We start from the raw sequence: 23,695 nt of genomic DNA, 5'->3' as shown, positions 1-23,695 counted from the left end.
AAGAGGACCTAGGATAGGGGCAGTCCAGGTGAGGATGGGTGGCTGCCACCAGGAGTTAAGCAGGTTGTTGGAGGAGAGATCCTTTCAGAGTTCCTCTTGTAGACAGTTGAGGATATTAATGTATTCTTCCATCAGGCCAGTCTCATGGAACAGCCTTGCTCCCAGCTTTAGCTCACTCTGGCAGCAGGTTCCCAGTGGGAGGGACAGGAGGATCTGCAGGGCCCACCCTTTTGGTGAGCTGAGACAGGTGGGGCCCAGTGGTTCCGACTGCCAGAGTTCTTTATGGGGCAAGCTTGAGGTGAGAGACATGGTATCAAGATGTTTGCCTTAGGAGCTTGGTTGTAGTAGGAGTAATCTATATTATCATAAGGGGTCCTGTCCACCTGAGCTGTAGGGGGCCAGGCTGGAGCTCCCTCAGAAGAACCCTGTCTTCTGGCTGGAGGAGGACTGCTGAGCATGCTTCATTTGGACCCCCTATGGAAGAAAGTGTCCAGTCCACGTGTTCCTTGAGTAAATGGTGGAGTAAAGACAGAAAGTAGAGGTATGTGGCATGAGGAGGGGGTTTGGCTAAGAGAGAAAAATTGGAAATTCAGTGTTGAAAGAAGCCTATTAGATCAAGGAAAGAAAGAATCTGAAGGAGTGCAAGAAAGAGGATTCCATCCAAACTGCATGTCAGGAGTGGTGTGCAAAGGAAAAAAGAAGGGGTCACATCCATTCCCATAACCGAGACCTGTGAGGGAACTAGAGGTCCAGAGTGTGATGACAAAACAGAGAAGGTAGCCCCCATGTTGACAAGAAATGAATGGACTTACCTGCTACCTGTAGTATTACCCTGGCTTGGCGAGGGTGATTAGGGTATTCTAGCCTGGGCCGTGTCAGTCATCCATGAGGCCTAGGAGTTGGAGCAGTGGGCCCGCTTGGCTGGCTTGACCTCCCATTGGGTGGCTTTTCCTCCACGTAAAGGCACTGAGAAAGAACCTGTTGCCCAAAGGGGACAATCACTCTGCCAGCCTGCTTGCAATTAGGGCAGGGCTAAGTGGGTGACCTTGGACAGGGGGCACTGTTGGGACCAGTGACCCTCTTTGTCACATTAAAAGCAAGCTCCTAGTGGGGATCCTCTTTGTGGCCCAGGCTTGAATCAGGCAGTTTCTATGCTTTGCCCCTGTTGCTCTGCCTGCCTCAGGGCTGCCGCAATACCCTGGGTTTGCAGAGTTACCTTTTTCTGTGTACAGGCCTGGCAAAAAGCCTCGGCCTGTTCCTCCCGACCATTAAAAATCTTAAATGAGCCCTATCCGGTTGGCTCAGTGGTAGAGTGTTGGCCTGGTGTGCTGGAGTCCCAAGTTTGATTCCCAGCCAGGGCACACAGGAGAAGTGCCCATCTGCTTCTCCACCCCTCCCCCTCTCCTTCCTTTCGGTCTCTCTCTTCCCCTCCCGCAGTCGAGGCTCCATTGGAGCAAAGTTGGCCCAGGCACTGAGGATGGCTCTATGGCCTCTGCCTCAGGTGCAAGAATGGCTCTGGTTGCAACAGAGCAATGCCCCAGATGGGCAGAGCATCACCCCCTGGTGGGCATGTTGGGTGGATCCCAGTCAGGCACATGTGGGAGTCTGTCTGACTGCTTCCCAGTTTCCGGCTTAAGAAAAATACAGCATTGTTCACATTGGCCAGGACATGGAAACAACCAAAAAGCCCATCAATAGATGACTGGATAAAGAAGATGTAGCACATATACACTATGGAATACTACTCAGCCATAAGAAATGATGACATCAGATCATTTACAGCAAAATGGTGGGATCTTGATAACAGTATACGAAGTGAAATAAGTAAAACAGAAAAAACCAAAAACTGCATTATTCCATAAGTAGGTGGGACATAAAAGTGAGACTAAGAGACATTGATAAGAGTGTGGTGGTTACGGGGGGAGGGGGGAGTGGGAGAAGGAAAGGGGGAGGGGGAGGAGCACAAAGAAAACTAGATAGAAGGTGACAGAGGACTATCTGACTTTGCGTGATGGGTATGCAACATAATTGAACGACAAGATAACCTGGACATTTTATCTTTGAATATATGTATCCTGATTTATTGGTGTCACCCCATTAAAAAAATAAAATTATTAAAAAAAAAGAAAAATACAAAAAAAAAATCTTAAATGCCATGTTCGTCAGGTCCTGAATAAAAGTTTGAGGGTTGAGAATAAGAGGGGGTGCTTCTGGGGAGCCTGGCACCCATATCCAGCTGGAAATACTGGAGCCAAAGGCAAGACAAGGGCAAGCCTTCCTGCAAGAAGACTGGGGTTGGACTGTGGGATCAGGAGCCCTGCAAACCCACGTGAGGGCCAATGGCCAGTGGGGGAGGGCCTGACAGGGGAGAGGCTTAAGAACACAGCAGAAAAGGGAGGGGCTCCTGCTCGGCAGGGGTGGGTACTTACTGGAGAGAAAAGATCCAAGTAGAAGAGGTCTGCAGAGAGACCAGAGAGGGGTCTGGAGAGAGGGGCGTCCCCCAGGGTCAGACAGGAGGGGGAGATAACTAGGCATCGACGAAGGAGGAATAATCAGGAGTGGAGGATTTAGTTGAGGTTTCTCTCGCCAAAAAGGTCTTGTACCACAGAACAGGTGGCACAGAGATTAGGATGTGAGAACAAATGTCAGAAGCCTTGAATGTAAGTGATCTCCAACCATTTCCCAGTTCTTTGTCAATAGTTAAAATGGTGAGGGTGTTAAAATCAAAAGTCCCTTCAGGAGGCCACCGGGTCTGGTTATACAGTGGATATAGTGGCCGAACCACATTGGAGAATAAGATCTGTTTCTTCATTTTTAGGGAGGGAAAAATTCCAGATAAGCCTTGCAACATTAACCTGGGGGAAAGCAACTGCTCCACCCTTGAAAATCTCGCCTGCTCCACCTTAAGGAGACTGTGGCATTCTAAGAAGCAAGCTAGGAAGCAGGGGGTTCCTCAGGACTCAGTTCTCTAGGATTGAGGCCAGAACTTTCCACATATTCTCTCAAGAATGTGATGGGTGCTTCTGCCTCACAAGAGAATCAGTAGACACTGTCCAAACTATAGGCAAACCACATCTTTGGGTCTCAAAGTCCACATTCATAAGACTCCTTGTGTCCACACCCTACTAAGTTCTGCAAAAATAGTCAGGACAGACTGACACCAGGGGCTGTGGAATGGGAGCCACACCCCCACCCTTTCTAATTCTTGAATTGTCCCAGGCTCTAGACCAGGGGTCAGGAACCTATGGCTCGTGAGCCAGATGTGGCTATTTTGATGGCTGCATCTGGCTTGCAGACAAATCTTTAATAAAAAAAATAGTAATGTTAAAAATATAAAACATTCTCATGTATTACAATCCATTTATTTCCTACCAATCATGTTCATGGTTGCAAGTGGCTGAAGCCAATTACAGCTGTCCTCCAGGACAACATCAAATTTTTATTGGATAATGCATAACGTACACAGGTCATTGTATGACTCTCACAGAATTACATTTTAAAATATGTAGCATTGGGATCCAAGGCTTGCAGCCATCCTGTGAGCAGGCTTCTCCTGCAGGGACGGGGCTAAAGCCCAGAATCAGGCAGAGACCCACAGCTGAGGAACGGTGCTCACCCCTGCCCTCAGGGCTGAGCATAAACCAATCCGTGGGGGCAGGGTGGGGGGAAAGCCAAGACCACTGACGCTTTTACACCCGAACACTGATCACAGCCCCTACCCATGGAGAGGAGGAAACCACAGCAACAACGCCAGTGGGCAGGCACCAGCAATGCCCATACCCAAATGCCCTACACAGCAGCAGAGGGGGTGGTGGGCTTGCAGACAGACAACACCTAGGGAACACAGAAGCCACATGCAGTGGACTCCAGTTGCCAAAACCTACTTTTACACAGCCAAAATGAGAAAGCAGAGAAATGCAACACAAATGAATCAAGAGAAATCCCCAGAAAAAGACCTGAATGAGTCAGATATAACCAAATTACCAGATGCAGAGTTTAAAATAATGATTATTAGGATACTCAAAGATATTAGAACAACAATAGATGGTCTAGATGGTCATTACAAACAACTAAATAAAGAGATAGCAAATATAAAAAAAGGACATTGAAATAATAAAAAAGAATCAGTCAGAAGTGACAAATACAATATCAGAAATGAAGAAAAAAATTAAAGGAATTAAAAGCAGGATGGATGAAGCTGATAATCGAATCAGCAAGTTAGAGGACAAAATAAATGAAGGCATGAAAGCAGAGCAAAAAAAAAAAGAAAAGAAACTCAAAATGTCTGAGGAAACTCTGAGAGAGCTCTGTGACAACATAAAGAGACATAACATCCACATCATAAGGGTTCTTGAAGAAGAAGAGAAAGAACAAGGTATATAAACTTTGTTCAAACATATCATGGCTGAAAACTTTCCTAAATTAAGGCAGGAAAATGTCTCAAAAGTTCAAAAAGCATAGAGAACTCCATTAAAGAGAAATCTACACCAAGACACATCATAATTAAAATACTAAAGCTAAGTGATAAAGAGAAAATATGAAAAGCTGTTAGAGAAAAAAAGGCTATCAGCTACAAAGAAGCCTCCATAAGGATGACTTTCGACTTCTCAACAGAAACACTTGAGGTCAGAATGGAATGGCAAGAAATATTCAAAGTAATGCAGAACAAAAGCCTACAACCAAGACCACTTTATCCAGGAAGGCTATCATTTAAAATTGAAGGAGAAATAAAAAGCTTTCCAGACAAAAAAAAAAAAAAATACTCAAGGAATTCACTACAACCAAAACAATGCTTCAAGAAATGCTAAGGGGTCTGTTGTAAACAGATCAAAGGGAAAAAAGAATATAGGAAAAAAGGAATACAGCTTTAAAGAATAAAATGGCAATAAACAACTACATATCAATAATAACTTTAAATGTAAATGGATTAAACGATCCGATCGAAAGACATAGGGAAGCTACATGGATAAGAAAACAGGACCCATACATATGCTGTGTACAAGAGACACACCTTAAAACAAAAGATGCACATAGACTGAAGATAAAAGGATAGAAAAAAATATTTCACACAAATGGAAATGAAAAGAATGCTGGGGTAGCAATACTTATATCAGAAAAATGAACTTTAAAACAAAGGCTATAGTACTCTTACTATACTTTACTTCTTATAGAAGGTCACTACATATTGATAAAGGGAGCAATCCAAAAGGAAGATATAAATGTTATAAATATCAACAATCTAATATAGGAGCACCTAAATATATAAAGCAGACTTTGATGGCGAGATCAACAGCAATACTATAATAGTAGGGGATTTCAATACCCCACTAACATCACTAGATAGATTCTCAAGAAAGAAAATTAACAAAGGAACAGCAGACTTAAAGGACACACTAGATCAACTAGATTTAATAGATATCTTCAGAATATTTCACCCTGAAGCAGCAGAATATACATTATTTTCAAGTGCTCATGGTACATTCTCTAGGACAGACCACATGTTATGGCACAAAAGTGGCCTCAACAAATTTAAGAAAATTTAAATCATATCGAGTACTTTCTCTGATCACATGGCATGAAACTAGAAATCAACCACAACAGAAAAGCTCAAAAGTACTCAAACACTTGGAAACTAAGTAGTATGTTATTAAATAAAGAATGGGTTAACAATGAGATCAAAGAAGAAATAAAAATAATTCCTAGAAATGAACGATAATGAGCATACATCAACTCAAAATTTATGGGACACAGAAAAAGTAGTCCTGAGAAGAAGTTCATAGCACTACAGGTACACCTTAAAAAGCTAAATAAAAAAAAAAGCTCAAAGAAACAACTTGACCCTGCATCTAAAAGAACTAAAAAAAGAACAGCAAGTAAAGTCCAGAGCTAGTAGAAGGAAGGAAATAATAAAGATCAGAGCAGAAATATATGACATAAAGGCTAAAGAAACAATACAGAGGATCAATGAAACTAGGACCTGGTTCTTTGAAAAGGTAAACAAGATCAATGAACCATTAACTGGACTCACCAAAAAAAAAAAAAGAGGGAGGACTCAAATAAATAAAATTAGAAATGAGATTGGAGAAATAACAACTGATAAAACAAAAATACAAATTATTGTAAAAAAAATACTATGAAGAACTGTATTCCAAAAAACTAGACAACCTAGATGAAATGGACAAATTCCTTGAAACATACCATCTTCCAAAAATCAATCTGAAAGATTCAGAAAACCTAAACAGACCGATTACATCAAATGAGATCGAAACAATTATCAAAAACTCCCAACAAAGAAAAGTCCTGAGCCAGATGGCTTCACAACTGAATTCTACCAAATATTCAAAGAAGAACTAACTCTTATCCTTCTCAAGTTATTTAAAAAAATTCAAGAGGAAGGAAAACTTCTAAGCTCCTTTTATGAGCCGAGTATAATTCTGATTCCAAGACCAGGCAAAGACAACACAATGAAAATTATAGGCCAATATCCCAGATGAATTTAGATGCTAAAATCCTCAACAAAATATTAGCAAACCAGATCCAGCAATATATTTAAAAATCATACACCATGATCAAGTGAGATTTATTCTTGGGAGGCAAGGCTGGTACAATATTTGAAAATAAATCAATGTGATTCATAACATAAACAAAAGGAAGGAGAAAAACCACATGATAATTTCAATAGATGCAGAAAAAGCATTTGATAAAATCCAACACACTTTCATGATCAAAACTCTCACCAAATTGGGAATACAGGGAACATACCTCAACATGATAAAGGTCATCTATGACAAACCCATAGATAACATCATACTCAATGAGCAAAAATTAAAAGTAATCCCCTTAAGATCAGGAACAAGGCAGAGGTGCCCCCTTTCACTACTCTTATTCAACATAGTTCTGGAAATCCTAGCCATAGCAATCAGACAAAAAAAGGAAATAAAAGGCATCTAAATTGGAAAAAGAATAAAACTATCATTATTTGCAGATAATATGACATATATAAAAAAACCTAAAGTCTCAGTCAAAAAACTACTGGACCTGATAAATGAATTCAGAAAGGTGACAGAATATAAAGTTAATACTCAGAAATCAGAGGCATTTTTATTCATTAACAATGAACTGTCAAAAGAGAAATTAAGGAATCAATACCCTTCACCATTGCAAACAAAAAAATAAAGTGCCTAGGAATAAATTTAACCAGGGAGATTAAGGATTTGTACTCAGAAAATTATAAAACATTATTAAAAGAAATCAGGGAAGATACAAACAAGTGGGGGCATATACCTTGCTCATGGTTAGGAAGAATAAACATCATTAAAATGTCTCTATTACCCAAAGCATTTATAAATTCAATGCAATACCGATTAAAATACCAATAACTTACTTCAAAGATATAGAACGCATATTCCAAAAATTTATATGTAACCAAAAGAGAACACAAATAGCCTCAGCATTCTTGAAAAGGAAGAATAAAGTGGGTGGAATCACACTTCCAGATATCAAGTTATACTACAGGACCATTGTATTCAAAACACCTGGTATTAGCATAAGAAAAGGCGTATAGATCAATGGAACAAAACAGAGAACCCAGAAATAAACCCACACTTTTATGGACAACTGATATTTGACAAAGGAGGTAATAGCATACAATGGAGTAAAGACAACCTCTTCGACAAATGGTGTTGGGAAAATTGGACAGCTACCTGCATAAAATAAAACTAGACCATCAACTTACACCATTCACAAAAATAAACTCAAAATGGATAAAAGACTTAAATGTAGGCCGTGAAACCATAAGCATCTTAGAAGAAAATATAGGCAGTAAGCTCTCTGACATCTCTCGCAGCAATATATTTGCTGATTTGTCTCCACAGGCAAGTGAAATAAAAGACAGGATAAACAAATGGGACTATATCAAACTAAAAAGCTTTTGCACAGCTAAAGACAATAAAAACAGAATAAAAAGACAAACTACGCAATGGGAGAACATATTTGACAATACGTCTGATAAGAGGTTAATAACCAAAATTTATAAAGAACTTGTAAAACTCAATACCAGGAAGACAAACAGTCCAATCAAAAAATGGGCGAAAGAAATAAATAGACACTTCTCCAAAGAGGACATACAGATGGCCAATAGGCGTATGAAAAAATGCTCAACATCACTAATCATTAGAGAGATGCAAATTAAACCACAGTGAGATATAACCTTGCACCAGTCAGAATGGCACTCATCAACAAAACAGCACAGAATGAGTGCTAGTGAGGATGTAGAAAAAAGTGAACTGTCTTGCACTGCTGGTGGGAATGCAGACTGGTGCAGCCACTGTGAAAAACACTATGGAGATTTCTCAAAAAATTAAAAATCGAACTGCCTTTTGACCCAGCTATTCCACTTTTAGGAATATACCCCAGAACACTATAGCACTGTTTCAAAAAAAGATATGCACCCCCATGAGCATTGTTCTCAATAGTGAATATCTGGAAACAGCCCAAGTGTCCATCAGTGGACGAGTGGATTTAAAAGCTTTGGTACTTATATACTATGGAATACTACTCAGCCATAAGAAATGATGACATCAGATCATTTACAACAACATGGATGTACCTTGATAACATTATACTGAGCGAAATATGTAAATCAGAAAAAAAGTAAGAACTATATGATTCTTCTATACATAGGTGGCACATAAAAATGAGACTCAGAGATATGGACAAGAGTGTGGTGGTTATGAGGTGAGGGGGAGGAGAGAGAGGGTGTTGGTAGAAGGAGTGGCATGAAGAAAACCAGTTAGAAGTTGACGGAAGACAATTTGACTTTGGGTGATGAGAATACAGCATAATCAAATGTCAAAATAACCTGGAGCTGTTCTCCCTGAATATATGTACCCTGATTTATCAATGTCACTCTATTAAAATAAAAAATAAATAAATAAAATCTGTGGCGTTCATGGGTCTCTCAGCCAAAGTGTTTCCTGACCCCTCTTCTAGACTGTATCAGAGGTTTTATTTCAGTGGCCAAGCCCAACATGCAGCCAGAAATAGAGCCAGCAAGAGGCAGAAATCAGAAAACCTGATTCTGCCTTGGGTCTTTTCTGACTTTACCCCATGGCCAGTGTGAGTAAAAGTCAGCCTAGGTGTGTGGCTTGGTATTTCCATGTACACCAGGTCCCAGCAGACACAACTTTGTTTTGCTTGGAGCTCTAAGAAGGTTGCTGAGGGCTAGTCATGGAAGTCAGGGGCAATGCTCCCCATTGGTCTACAACAGGTTTCTTCCAGAAAGATTCAGGGCAGGCACATCCTGATGCCAGGTACAGAAAACATTAGTTCAGAGTCTAATGACCCTAGCTGGTGGTGTGTCCTAAGGGAGGGCATGTTAGACACAAGGCCTAGCCAAGGCAAGCTCCACGTTATGTGGTCAACTCCTGCACAGCAGCTTGCACACACATTGAACAGGGCAGAGCTTCACAGTCAGCCTTTCTGGGTACCAGATATCTTGTCCCACTTGGTCAGGGTCCACAGGGAAGAGAGAGTATAAGAGCATGAATATTCAAAGTGTGGATTCCTGGGAGCCTATTCTTAGAATGAAGTGAGGGATCTTAGCTTCTATCTAGAAGGGCACAGTCAGCCCCAGTGGAGGACGCTTGTTCTTTCTCCCTGAGACCAGGATTCCCCAGCTAGAAGAACTTCTGTAGAGGAGACTGTTGGCTCCACACAATCTTGACCTGCTGCTAACTTAACTCGGGAGAAATATAATTGGAGCATCCATCAGTGTCTAAAGGATTAAACTCTGGCATAGAGCAACTTTCCCTGTACTGAGCTCCTGACCAAGGGATCCTTGTGTTACAAAGCAATGTAATCTAATCCGCAGGTTACATAGAGACACCAAGGCAGGTTAGAGAAGAAATTTTGAGGAGTTTATTAATTAGCTGGCTAGCTACAAGGGGCACAATGCCAAATCATGTATCGCCTAATACAGCTCTGAGCCTGCTTTTATACAAAACCAAGTACTGGTTGGAGTTGGGTAAGGAGGGTCTTGTGATCCCTTTGTCTAGAAGTATACATCACTCTCATTACTTTAGGGTGAGTTCGAGTATAGAAATTCTTGATTAAAGTACATCAACATTGTTTTCTAAGGTTTTCAGATAAGTTCTATCTTATTTGCTCTGTGTGGCAAGTGGCCCCAGGCACCCTTTCAGAGAATTCTAGTAATTAGCTAAACTATGACTAGATGACCCAGCAGCCCTTGTAAGCCAGGAAGCTCCTGCACTCTTCTCTTTCCTCTCTCCACAGAAAGGAGGGGGTAAGTGGCCTGATTATTCCTCTTTAAAATGGCATAGCTAATGCTAAGTTTTACACTTCCTTGGCAACTTAACACATTTGAAATAAGGGGATTCTGTAATGATGTCGTGTTGAATTCAGCTGCCCTAATGTACTAATCTTACAACTTGTGAAGGGGTGCATGGTGTGATGCCAGTCTGAACCCACACTACAGGCTTTCAACAGAAGACTCTGTGGGAAGACCAGGAAGCTGCAAGAGGAAGTAGAATGGATGAAAAGTGGAGAAAACTTATAGAGTTTGGACCCATTTAAGATGCTGCTGTTAGCTCTAAGCATGAGGAAGCTGATCCATATACATAGGCTGATACCACCCACAGTATGCACAGGCACAGAAAACATTAACAGAAACAGTGAACAAAGCAGTAGATCCAGACAGGTGACCTAAAGTGGGTTGTGTTCAAACAATGGCTGAAGCTAGCCCATACCAGAATCCTGCGAAGATGTGGACAAGGGCCAACAGGGGTGAGGACAATGAAGATGCAGAGACCCAACTCTGGGGACCAGGTTCAGTGACGCAGATCCACTTTATTCAGGAGGTAAGCTAGCTCATATACATGTGTTCAACCAATAGAATGTTACAGCATGTCCTTCACAGCCAATGGCTGAAAATGTCAGAAAGCTGCCTGGTTGGTGCTGAGTTACCTCCTTACAGCAGGTGAGCTCCCTCCTGGGTGTGCCTAGGAGGGGGTTTCAGGTGCTGGAGTATTCAGCACCTGAATGTGGCATTGTATCAGCCACAGCTGCTAGGAATGCGCTCTGCACTCTAGCTACATTTCCCCCTTCTCTTTAAAATAGGGCCAGTTGGACTTGATGAATGACAGCTTGTTGTTGTCTCTATAGGCAGGACAATGCCAGGGTGGAGAAAAGCAGCCCAGACATGGGGGTCCGCCCACGTCATGGAGTTAGCAGTTACTATAGCACACATAAACAAGAACAGAGCACCAGGGCCTGGAGGCCCATCAGGGGCCATTCTCTGGGCCCGCCTCACCAAAGCCTCCATATCCCCCCAGGTGATGGGACATGCACGCCAGCTGCAAGGTCTTCTTTTGGAGCGCTAAGGCCTTCCTCCCCTCAGGTGTAGTCAGTGTGGAGAAGGCCAGAGCTGTGGCTTTGGACAGGTGAAGACTGAACCACTTAGCCTAAGAAACCCTGTCAAGCTGGTTAGGGGGTTCCTGGTATCCAAATTGGCTGAAAAACACAAGCAGAACTGCTTCTTTGCATTATAAGAGGGTATGGTCCCCACCACTGTGCTATGGCTAGGTCCTTTCAGCATCATTTCAGAGAGAGGGTATGGAGAGAGAGAGAGTAGAGATACAGAAAAATAGACAAGACAGACAAACAAGGGGGGGGGAGAAAAAAGACACATGGGGGCGTATAGGCTGGCCAGTGGGTCTACAGCAGGAACATGGGTTAGGTTTATAGTTTGAGGAATTGGAGCAGGGCCTTGAGCCCCATCAGGTACTGAGGAAGTGGCAACTTCCGCTTTTTCAGACAGCGTAGCTGATGGCGCAGTTAGCAATTTGGTTGGTTTTCATTTCGGAACGCTTAGCCACAATTTTGTCAAACTCGGAGGCTAAACTACTTTCCTTTTCAGTGGAGGGGGGTGACTAGGAAGGTAGGGGCTCCCCAGAGAGAAAGGTATCATGTAATATTTTTGGCACTGGCGGAAGGTCACCAGCAGGAATACTGGTCAAGCAGGCATGTATCGCTAGCAGGGCAGAAATGAGGCCAAGAGGGAAGGTTTGTCCTTCATGTTTTTTGGCCGAACAAACATGCCAGAAAGCTTGGGCCCAAGTATTGGGACCCAAAGAGGTATGTCCTGGAGCCAAGTGTTGAAACCTGAGAGGATTTTCCAGTAGGTACAAAAATCCTTTTCACTAACTTCAACTTCCCTACTCTGCAATAGGGCATAGAGGGTTGATCTTGTGGGGCTCAGGAGTGAGGGATAAGGTTTCCCATTGCAGAGGGTCACTAACCCATCCCTTGGGTGCTGGTTAGGTCCCTGTCTGGGCGCCAGTTGTAGACAAGGCCCACTGGGGGTGAGGATGATGGAGACACAGAGACCAAACTCTGGAGACCAGGTTCAGTGACACAGATCCACTTTATTAAGGAAATGAGCTAGCTTATATACATGGGTTCAGCCAATAGAATGTTACAGCATGTCCTTCACAGCCAATGGCTGAAAAGGTCAAGGAGCTCCCTGGTTGGAGCTGAGTTACTTTCTTATAGCAGGTGAGCTCCCTCCTGGGTGTGCCTAGTAGGGTTTCAGGTGCTTGAGTGTTCTTGCAGCATTGCATCAGCCACAGCTGCTAGGAATGCGCTCTGTGCTCTACCCACACCAAGAGGACCCAGAACCAACACAAACAATGGTGGGTGGCTGATCAAACAAATGCTAGAATAAGCTAGCAACACAAGCAGCACACTCAGTGGGAGTCCAGAAGGAACAAGACACAGCAAAAAATAAATGCACTCATCAGGGCAGACACTGAGTAAGATCTAAAACATGTGATCAAGGTTGACACTTAGAGCCAGCCAACCTGAAGTGATAACCCTACACATGAAAGGGCCAACGGTACACAGACTCATATACAACAGAAGATAAATATAACTTTCAAGAAGCATTGCTAGAGCCAGTAACAGAGGCAGCCTGGAGATCAGTACCACTGAGCTCATCTTCCTCATAAAGACACCATGACAAATATGAAAGTCAGAAAGTACTACCTACTACACCAGGGGTCGGGAACCTATGGCTCACAAGCCAGATGTGGCTCTTTTGATGGCTGCATCTGGCTCACAGATAAATCTTTAATAAAAAAATAATAACCTTAAAAATATAAAACATTCTCATGTTCTACAATCTATTCATTTCCTACTACTCATGTTCATGGCCGCAGGTGGCTGGAGCCAATCACACCTGTCCTCCGGGACAACATCAAATTTTTCTTGGTTAATGCATAACATACACAGGTTGTTGTATGGCTCTCACAGAATTACATTTTAAAATATGTGGTGTTCATGGCTCTCTCAGCAAAAAAGTTTCCGGACCTCTGTATTACACTGACAAAATGGGAAGTCAAAGAAATATGATCCAAATAAATCAACAAGATAATTCCCCAGGAAAAAAATTAAATGAATTGGAAGTAATCAATGTACCAGACACAAAGTTTGAAATAACGGTCATTAGGATGTTCAGGATTTAAAGTAAGAATGAATGATTAAAATGAGAACTTAAACAAAGAGAGAGTAAGCATTAGAAAGGACATTGAAATTATAAAAAAGAACCAGCCTGAAATGGCCAATACAATATCTGGTATGAAGACTGCACTAGAGGAAATCAACTGCAAGTCAGATGAAGTGGAGGATCAAATCAGTGATTTAGAGGACAAGATAAACATAAGCACAGGAACAAGAGTTAAAAAAAAAGGCTCAAAAAGACTGAGGAAGCTCTGAGACCTCTGTGACAACATGAAGAGAAACAACATTCAAATTATAGGGGTTCTATAGGGAAAAGAGAATGAACAAGGGATAGAGAACTTGTTTGAAGAAATCATAACCAAACACTTCAATACACTAATGAAGGAAAAAGTCACATCAGTTCAAGAAACACAGAGAAACCCAATGAAGAGAAACCTAAGGAGGCCCACAACAAGATACATTATAATTAAAATGCCAAAGTTAAAAGACAAAGAAAGAATACTAAAAGCTATGAGACAAAGTCAATCAATTACCTACAAAGTAGCCCCCATATTGCTGATATCTAACTTCTCAACAGACACACTTCAGGTCAGAAGAAATTAGTGAGAAATATTCAATATGATGCAAATCAAAACCAACAACCAAGACACACTGTCTAACAAAGGTATCATTTAAAATTAAAGCAGAAATAAAATGCTTTCTAGACAAAAAAAAAGGACTCAAAGAGTTTATTACCACAAAACCACTACTGAAAGAAATGTTTAAGAGCCTGCCATAAGAAGAGGAAAGGGAAAAAAAAGAGAGAGAGAGAGAAATCTAGAGAAAGAGATTTATAGGTTTAAAGAATAAAATGATAATAAATAAGTACATATTAATACCAAATGGGTTAAGTGCTCCAATCAAAACACATAGTGTAGCTGCATAGTTAAGAAAACAAGAGCTGTATATATGATGTCAACAAGATATCCATTCAGAATAAAAAATAGAGATTGACTAAAAGTGAAGGGTTGGAAAAAAGTATTTCATGCAGAAGGAAATGGTAAATACATGATAGAACAAGGAAGCACTTCAAAAACATTATGCTAAGTAAAAGAATCCAGACATGAAAGACACATATTGTATGATCTCCTTTATATGAAATATCCAGAACAAGTAACTCCTCAGAGACAGAAAGTTATTGATTAATAGTAGCATGATGTGAGAAAGTGATTGCTTAATGAATATAAAGTATTCTTTTAGGGTAATAAAAATATATTGAAAAATGTCAGAACTAATGGTTCCACAACAATATAATGAACTAAATGCTTATAGATTGTATACTTTAAAATAGTTAACCTTATGTCATGTTCACCTCATTATAAAATGAACAACTAATTATGAAATATTCACACATTAACTTCATAGTTCAGGGATAAGATGTTTAATTAGAAAATAATAAAAAAAAGATGGAAAATCTTTAGAAGAAAAATTTTCATTGAAGTAAAATAGAATGATACAATTTGTCTCATTCACACTAGTTGCAATAAAAGAATGAGATTGAAATGAGGGATTCAAGATGGTGATGTAGTAGACAGATGTTCCAACTGCCACCTCCCAGGATCAAATTAGATTGCAACTTAAATTAAGAGGAATCTTCTTGAAAGAACAACTTTGTGTTAAATGAAGAGGAATCTATAACCAAGATTCACAGAAGAAGCTCCACTGAGACTGGAAGGAAGGGCAGAGGCACAGAAAGGGCTGCCCCATGCCCAGGAGCAAGTGGTGGGTGAGGCTCTGGAGGGACTCTCACTGTGGGATGGTTACCCTGACAGGTGTGGGTGCTCAGCCCCAGATCTGGAGCCCCAGCCTAGAGCCCCAGAGCCTAGAATAGGTGTTCACACAGCATTTGGAGGTGAAAAGAGCTGGGTTTCTGTCTGCAAGAAAGAGGTGGAGCTCTCAGAGAGGCAGGCCCCATCTTAAAGGGCCTGCAGAGAAATTCTCCTTCACAGCCACTTACCTGGGGCTCCAGTGGAGGGAGAGCTGAGAGGAGTAGAGTTGCATGAGGAGAATGTAAAGTTGGAGGCCCAGGGAGAGACACTGTGGTGGATGGCCACTGGAACCCCTGTGCTGAGTCATTCTCCAATTCCTCAGTCGTGAGTGGAGCAGTCCCCTCTGAGTGGCATCAACCTGTGGAAAAGCAACTGCTCTGCCCTCAGGAATCTCTGCTACCCCAGTTATGGTGATGGGTCATTCTGAGAGGCCAGGAAGTCAGAGGCATATAAGTAACTCAGTTTTCTGGTGTTGTGGCCAGAGTTTTCTCCCAAACTCTCTCAAGTCCAAAACTGGGTCTTACACCTTAGGGCAAGATAGGTAGAAACTGTCCACAATACGGCAGACCACACTTCTGGGTCTCAGAAGCCACATCCACCAAATTTCTGAGGCCACATCCTACTAAGTTTGGTGAAAAAAAGTCTGGACAGACTGAAGCCTGGGTCCGAGATGGAGAGCCACTCATACCACCCTTTTTAATCCCTGAATTGCCACAAGCTCTAGACCAGGGGTCCCCAAACTACAGCCTGTGGGCTGCATGCGGCCCCCTGAGGCCATTTATCCAGCCCCCGCCGCACTTCCGGAAGGGGCACCTCTTTCATTGGTGGTCAGTGAGAGGAGCATAGTTGCCATTGAAATACTGGTCAGTTTGTTGATTTAAATTTACTTGTTCTTTATTTTAAATATTGTATTTGTTCCCGTTTTGTTTTTTTATTTTAAAATAAAATATGTGCAGTGTGCATAGGAATTTATTCATAGTTTTTTTTTATAGTATGGCGCTCCAACGGTCTGAGGGACAGTGAACTGGCCCCCTGTGTAAAAAGTTTGGGGACCCCTGCTCTAGACTCTAGCTGAGGTGTTTTTCAGTGGCTGAGCCCAATAAGCAGTCAGCAAGCAGACAGAGGCTGCAGGAGGTGGGACTGAGGGAACTTTCCCCCAGGACCAGTGTTGGCAAATGCCAGCCAGGTGGGCAGCTTGGTATTTCCACGTGCACCTGGGCCCAACAGAGGCAGCCACAAATTCTGGATTGCTTGTAGCTCCAACAAGGTTGTGGAGGGCTAGTAATTGGCTGTGACTCCACTGGTCTGTGCTGGGTTCCTTCCAGAGAGGTCCAGGGCTGGCACATCCAGAGGCCAGCTATGAACAGCATTGGTTCAGGACCTAACAACCCCTGCTAGAGTGGTATCCAAAGAAAGGATTCCTCACACCTGGCCCAGCTGAAGTAGATTCTCTCCTGTGATCAGCACCAGCACAGCAGATCATGTGCATTGTGTAGGGTGGAACTTCACAATCAGCCAGCCCAGTTGCTGGGTATCCTGCCCTGCTGGGCTAGATCCCACTTGGGGAAGAGAGAGAGACTTGGAGCATGGAGATTTAATGTGTGGGCCCCTGTGAGCCTAGTGTTAGATCTATTCGAAGGACTTAGCCATTATCTTGATACAACAAGGTTGCAGTTTTGAGACCAGACAAGGGGGATAAAATGAGAAAGAGGAGCCACTGAGAATGTGCAAGAGAAGAGAGGGCCATGCAGGGAAGTTTGAGTTGGGTAGATGAACCAATGAACCAAAAGAATTTTCAAGCATTAAAGCAGGCAATAGTTTAACAGTGCCTTCTGATTAAACAGAGGATATAATAAAAGACTGAGGAGGTAAAATAACCTTTCAAAACCACATGGTGGCTTTTTCAAGGTAGTATAAAGAAAGCTGAGGTGAAGAAAGACACCTGAGAGCCAGGGAGGTAAGAAGAAAAATCTAAAACTCAAGTCCAGAGTCAAATGACAGGCTTAGTGGGAGGGTCACTGTGTGGGAGGCACAGCCTTTCTCTGACGAGCAAGATGGATGAGGCAGTCTTGTCCCTTGGAAAAGGAAGTCACTACTATAGAGCACTGAGGAAACAATGGTTTGCTGACTTCAGAGATGAAGTACCACCTCTAAGAGTCAGAAGTTCCATCTCCTGGTGAAATACTGCTTTTTCCACTTCTGTTACTAACAGGTCTCATCCGAGATGGTGACAGTGAGCACAAACACAAGCAAGGTAAGGGTAACCCTGGTTGGAACTCTGGGTGTGGGAGATCTGGATGAAAGCATGCTGTGCATACCCCTGAGGGTCTGGGCCAGCCTGTCTCCATCCCTCTTCTTCTATTTTGGATGCTGAGGATGGAGCTGGAGGCTCTGGTACAAGCAAATGTTTCTGCCATTTTGCTCTTCAGGCTCTGGAATTTTTATTTTTTGGATGTTTCTGGTTTAATTCCTTTCCCTCCCCAAATTTTCTCCTGCTTTTCTTGTTCTTTGTTTATCTTCTCACTACCACAGCTTTCCCGGGTCCATCCTCTTTCCATACCATCTCATGTCATCATTTGTCAACAGCACCTGGGCACAAAATCAAGGCTAAGACTGGCTGGTGATTTGTGGATTCATGGCTGAAATGGTGACTCGGACATAGCCATTTTCCTGAAGACTTTTATTGTTTTGCTTGTTTTTTGTTTTTTTTTTTGTGACAGAGGCAGAGAGAGACAGAGAGAGGGACAGATAGGGACGGACAGGCTGGAAGGGAGAGATATGAGAAGCATCAATTCTTAATTGCAGCTCTTTAGTTTCTCATTGATTGTTTTATCATATGTGCCTTGACTAGGGGGCCACAGCAGATCTATTGACCACTTGCTCAAGCTAGCAACCTTGGGCTCAAGCTGGTGAGCCTTGCTCAAACTGGAAATCTCGGGTTAGGAACCTGGTTCTCCACACCCCAGTCCAACACTCTATTTACTGCGCCACTGCCTGGTCAGGCCTGAAGCCTTGGTCCAAGGGCAACTTCAGCAACATGGAGGTGAATGAGGTGGTGGAAACATTCCAGTTCTGTTTCTTCGGATTCACTCAGATAGCACAGGATCATGTCAGTGAATTCCAGTTGACATGTAATTGCAGTCCTTTGATCTGGGGAGATTATGAATGATTTTTTCTTTCTTCCTCTTGGTTCATGCTACTGTTCCTCATGATCTTTCTCTCCTCCTTCCCAGTTTATCCAACTGTATGAACACACTTCCCTAGAGCATTCTTCATCTTAGACACCATACCTCCATCAAGTACAGGGTGTCCTCGGGTTACAACTTGAGTGACATATGACGTTTTGAGTTTTTAATGCTCACCTCCAAAAAAACTTTAAAAATTGAGATGTGAGTGCTTCAGTTTATGCTGTCAGCATCGTCCATATGGACTATGTGGGTGAACTAGTTTGGTTGCGCAAGGTGCAAGGATATGTAGTAACAAGGTTCATGAATGGTGGAGTTGGGATCCGCAGCATGCTTACCTATGCCGTTTTGGACTGTTGAAAGCGTAAATGTTCTGTTTGTGTTACTAGAGTATGTTTTTGTTTCTGTTTTTTTTTGACACAGACAGAGAGACAGAGAGAGGAACAGACAGGAAAAGAGAGATGAGAAGTATCAATTCTTCCTGTGGCTCTTTGTTGCAGCTCCTTATTTGTTCATTGACTGCTTTCTTTCTCATATGTGCCTTGACCTGGGATTTCAGAAGAGTGAGTGACTCCTTGCTCAAGCCAGAAACCTTGGACTCAAGCCAGCAACCATGGGGTCATGCCTATGATCCCACACTCAAGCCAGTTACCTGTGCTCAAGCCAGGTGGGCCCTCACTCATGCTCGTGACCACCTTGGGGTTTTGAACCTGGGTCCTCTATGTCCCAGTCCAATGCTGTATTTGCTGCACCACTGTCTGATCAGGCAGCTAGGTGAGTTTTGACATACAACAGAAATTGCGTTACATCACTTTCATAGAAACAGAACTGTGTCGTAACCCAAGTACCCTCTGTATTTCAGATTCTTTCTGCTTCTTACACTTTTATCTGATAAAGACCTCTTTTTATTTGCACATAACTTTTTCTGCTTAAACGTCAGGCAAGAAGCCCTCACTTTTCCTACCCTGTTTCAAAGTGTGAATTTTTTTGTTTTTAATCCATATCCTCAAGCATCTCCTCCCTGCTCCCTCCTCTCAATGTAATTTTCCCATTCTACTGGAATGTTGACTTTTCCTAATTTCATCACTCTGATCATCACATTTCCCCCTTCTTTCTTGTTACCCACTGTACTTTATTACAATAGCTTTTCTCCAACATTTATGATATGTATACATTTCCCATTTTTCTCTTATTGAAACATCTTAGAATACCCTGCCTGATTATTCAGTTCTTTAGGGCATTATCCTGTTATGTTAAGGTTGCAAATTTAATTCCTAGTCAGGCCATATATAAGACTCAACTAATAGGTGCATGAATGGGTGGATAACAAATTGTTGTTTCTCTCTCTCTCTCTCTCTGGTGTCTTTCTCTCTGTCTCCATCTCTCTCTCTTAAATCAAGCAATAGCTAATTTTTTTCATAAAGTCTCTGAATAGAGTTATATACCACTTCATATTGAGGCCATGTTTTGAGAAACACATTGTATTATAACTACCATAGAGTGCACTTAACATTCCAAGATAAGATAGCTTACCATTGCCTGACCTATGGTGGCGCAGTGGATAAAGTGTTGACCTGGAACACTGAGGTCACTGGTTCGAAATCCTGGGCTTGCCTGGTCAAGGCACATACAGGAAGGAGTTGATGCTTCCTGCTCCTCCCCCTACCTCTCACTCTCCTCTCTAAAAATGAATAAATTAAAAAAAAAAAAAGACATAGAAGATAGCTTACCACACACCTAAGCTATATGGTATATTTTATTGCACCAAGGATAAAATCTTATAGAGCACATTATTATACTATAAACATATAACATTAAATCAAGCTCAGGAGATAATTATCTAATCAAGTAATGAAGAAAATGAGAGGTATTAGGTATTAGGCTATAGCTGAAATAATATGGCATACTGTTTTATGGTAAACTTATTTTTTTGAAAATACAATGTGTATATTCTAAAATAACAATTAAAAGTAAAAAAAAATACATAAACCAGTAGCATCATTTATTATCTTTATCAAGTATTATGTACTGTATATATTGCATTGCTATTCTCTTATACAACTAGCAGTAAAGTGGATTTTTTTACCACAGTATCACACAAAGATATGAGCAATGCATTATGCCATTGTGATGGCCATGATGTCACTAGGCAAATAGAAATTATTCTGCTTCGTTATAATCTTTTATCTGATAAAAGGTAGTTATGGAACTACCCTCTTATACTTGGATTGTTGTTTACTAAAAAGTCATTGTGTAGGAAGTGAAAGACTGGATTGGCTTTTTAAAATTTTTTTTGTATTTTTCTGAAGTGAAAAGTAGGAAAGCAGAGAGACAGACTCCTGCATGCTCCCAACTGATATCTACACAGCAAGCCCACTAGAGGGTGATGTTCTGACCATCTGGCGCATTGCTCTGTTGCAACCGGAGCCATTCTAGCACCTGAGGCAGAGGCCATGAAGCCATCCTCAGGACCTAGGCCAACTTTTGCTCCAACAGAGCCTTGGCTCCAGGAGTGAAAGAGAGAGATAGAAAGAAAAGAGAGAGGGAAGGGTGGAGAAGCAAATGGGCGCTTTTCCTGTGTGCCCTGAGCAGGAATCGAACCCAGGATATCCACACACTGGGTTGACACTGTACCACTGAGCCAACTGGCTAGGGCTCAAAATGGGTTTTGGCTTATCATTTTACATCTCAAACATTTCTCCCCACACAAATAAAAAATTCTAGGTTCTTTCTTGATCCCTTTTTTTCTTGTTGGCTTTAAATATGTCTTTCCCTCTTTTTCTTCTATCCAGATCCCATTGAGATACAGGCTATAGGTATCTGTGAGCTGCATTCTAGGAGACCACAGTAAGATTTTTAGGGGAGCTTTGGGAAGAATAGATTTCATGATTTTCCAGAATCATTCATGTGTGCTTGCGACTGAAGGTAGCAGCAGAGCACAGAGGTTCTGTGCAATTCTCTCTCACTACCAAGGTATCTTTAATATCATAGAGAAATTCCTTTCAAATACCTGCCCTCAGTCTCTCTTAGGTATTCTTGATGCAGGGAAAGCAGAACTGCAGATACAAGGTTAGTCCTGTTCTCTCTCCCTCAAGACTTTTCTATTTCATGTTCCACCAACTCTGTGAATTCAAAGGTACAGAGTGCCAAAAAAAGTGGAAGGCGTCACTGTCCAAACCAGTGGGTTTCAAGTCCCTATGGTCTAGATTAGAGTCATAATTTGACACTGTCTTCTTGCTCCTTTCTGCCCCAGTGAAGCCCAAGGCCTGGTTTTCCAGTGACCCCCCCTCCTCTGCCTGGTCATCTAATGCTGGTGTGCCATGTCTCAGGGTTTTACCCCAACCTGTACGGGTGATGTGGATGAGGGGTGAGAAGAAGCATCCAGGAACTCGTCAAGGTGACATCCTGCCCAATGCTGATGATACGTGGTATCTCCAAGTAACCCTGGACGTTGTGACTGGGGAGGAGGCTAACCTGAATTGCCAAGTAAAGCACAGCAGCCTGGGAGGCCAGGACATCGTCCTCCACTGGGGTGAGAAAGAACTGGTCCTTACCGGAAATGGGAAAAGATGGTCCACAAACATGGAAGGAGGGGTGGGAAAAATGGTGAGACTAAATGTGTGTGACAGAGAAACAAAGAGGGAGGGAGAGAGAAAAGATTAATGGAGGAAAAACAAGAGAAAGAAAAGATGGATTATGGCAGCAATTTTCAACTGGTATGCTATCAAATATTTTAAAACACACAATATTTCACAGTTTTATCAGGGGAACTGACCTCTTTTCTCTAAAACTGGAAACTATTAATACAGTAATAGCCATCTGTGTGAATAGATCAAAATTTTACCTATTTCTTTTTTGGTCAGATCAGTATAAAATTTTTGGTGAGTCAGAGAATTTTAATAATTAGTTTTTGTGTGTCATTATATGAAAAAGGTTGAAAATCACTTACCTAAGGCATAAAAGAGGTAAGAGTCATGGACCTATTCATTGCTTGAAGTGGCACAAGAAGGAATGATAGAGGATAGATAAGGATTATTGTGTTAGAGAATCTGAGAGGGAAAAATGGATTTGCCTTTATATCCAAGAGGGGGAGCGATGGAGCTGACACTCAGGTGAGCAAAGGAAGGGCAGGAGACTCAGGAATGAGTTTGGCAGTGACATCTGTGTGTCTTCTCCCAATTGCCAGGACATCCTACTTCCACCATGGTAATAATTTTGGCATTAATATTGTCCACCTTCATTCTTTTGATTTGTCTAGCAGTATGGTATTTGAGGGGCCACTAAGTCTTTTCTGTCCTTCTCCCACTTTTTTTTTTTACCAATTCTATTTATTTATATCACTTTATCCTCAATATGTCTCTTTCTAATTTATTTTTTAATTTATTGCATTGACATGGTTTGCCATACCATGCAGGTTTCAAGTATACAACTGAGTATAACACCATCTACACTCCACATCATGCTCTGTCTGCCTCTAAGAAAGTCTCTTTCCAACCATCTCCTCTTCTCTTTGCCCTCCTCCCCCTACCCCCACCCCCCTCTCCCTCTGGCTATTGCCATTCTGCTGTCTGTCAATACGTTATATATTAAAGTTTTTGACTTATCCCTTCACCTTCTTTAATCTGGTCTTCTCCCCTGTCCCTCTGACAGATGTCCATCTGCTCACTGTGTCCATGCCTATGAACTCTCTCCTCACTTCCTATCTGTTTTAGGTAAATCTGTTTTATAATTGTGGCAAAGTGTATATGACATGAAACTTATTACCTCAGTCATTTTTAAATGCATAATTTAATAGTATTAATTACATTTCTATTTTTGTGTAATCATTCTTTAGTACTATTTTCACCTAGAAAAACTAAATCTATATGCACATTAAACAATGATTTGTTATTGCCTGGTCATCTAGGCCTAGAAAACCAACATTCCACTTACTGTCTATATAAATTTGACTACTCTACATACCTGATGTCAGTGGAATTATCAGTATTTGTTTTTTATGACTGGGTTATTTTACTTAGCATAATGTACTTATAGTTCAGCTATATTGTAGCATATGTAAGATTTTATTTTTTATTTAATTAAGGCTGAATAATATTCAATTATAATTATATAACACATTTGTTTATCCATTTACCTGGCAATAGACACTTGGGTTGATTATACTTT

General features: G+C 41.7%; 1 pseudogene; it reads left to right on the top strand.

The window, feature by feature from the left end:
• The first annotated feature begins 10,745 nt into the window (after nt 1-10,745).
• On the top strand, nt 10,746-22,813 carry LOC136329883 (T-cell surface glycoprotein CD1b-3-like; annotated as a pseudogene).
• Nucleotides 22,814-23,695: the final 882 nt, after the last annotated feature.

The sequence above is a fragment of the Saccopteryx bilineata genome, chromosome 3 (genome assembly GCF_036850765.1).
Source record: "Saccopteryx bilineata isolate mSacBil1 chromosome 3, mSacBil1_pri_phased_curated, whole genome shotgun sequence".
NCBI classification, from domain to species: domain Eukaryota; kingdom Metazoa; phylum Chordata; class Mammalia; order Chiroptera; family Emballonuridae; genus Saccopteryx; species Saccopteryx bilineata.
This window is presented reverse-complemented; position numbering and strand designations above follow the sequence as displayed.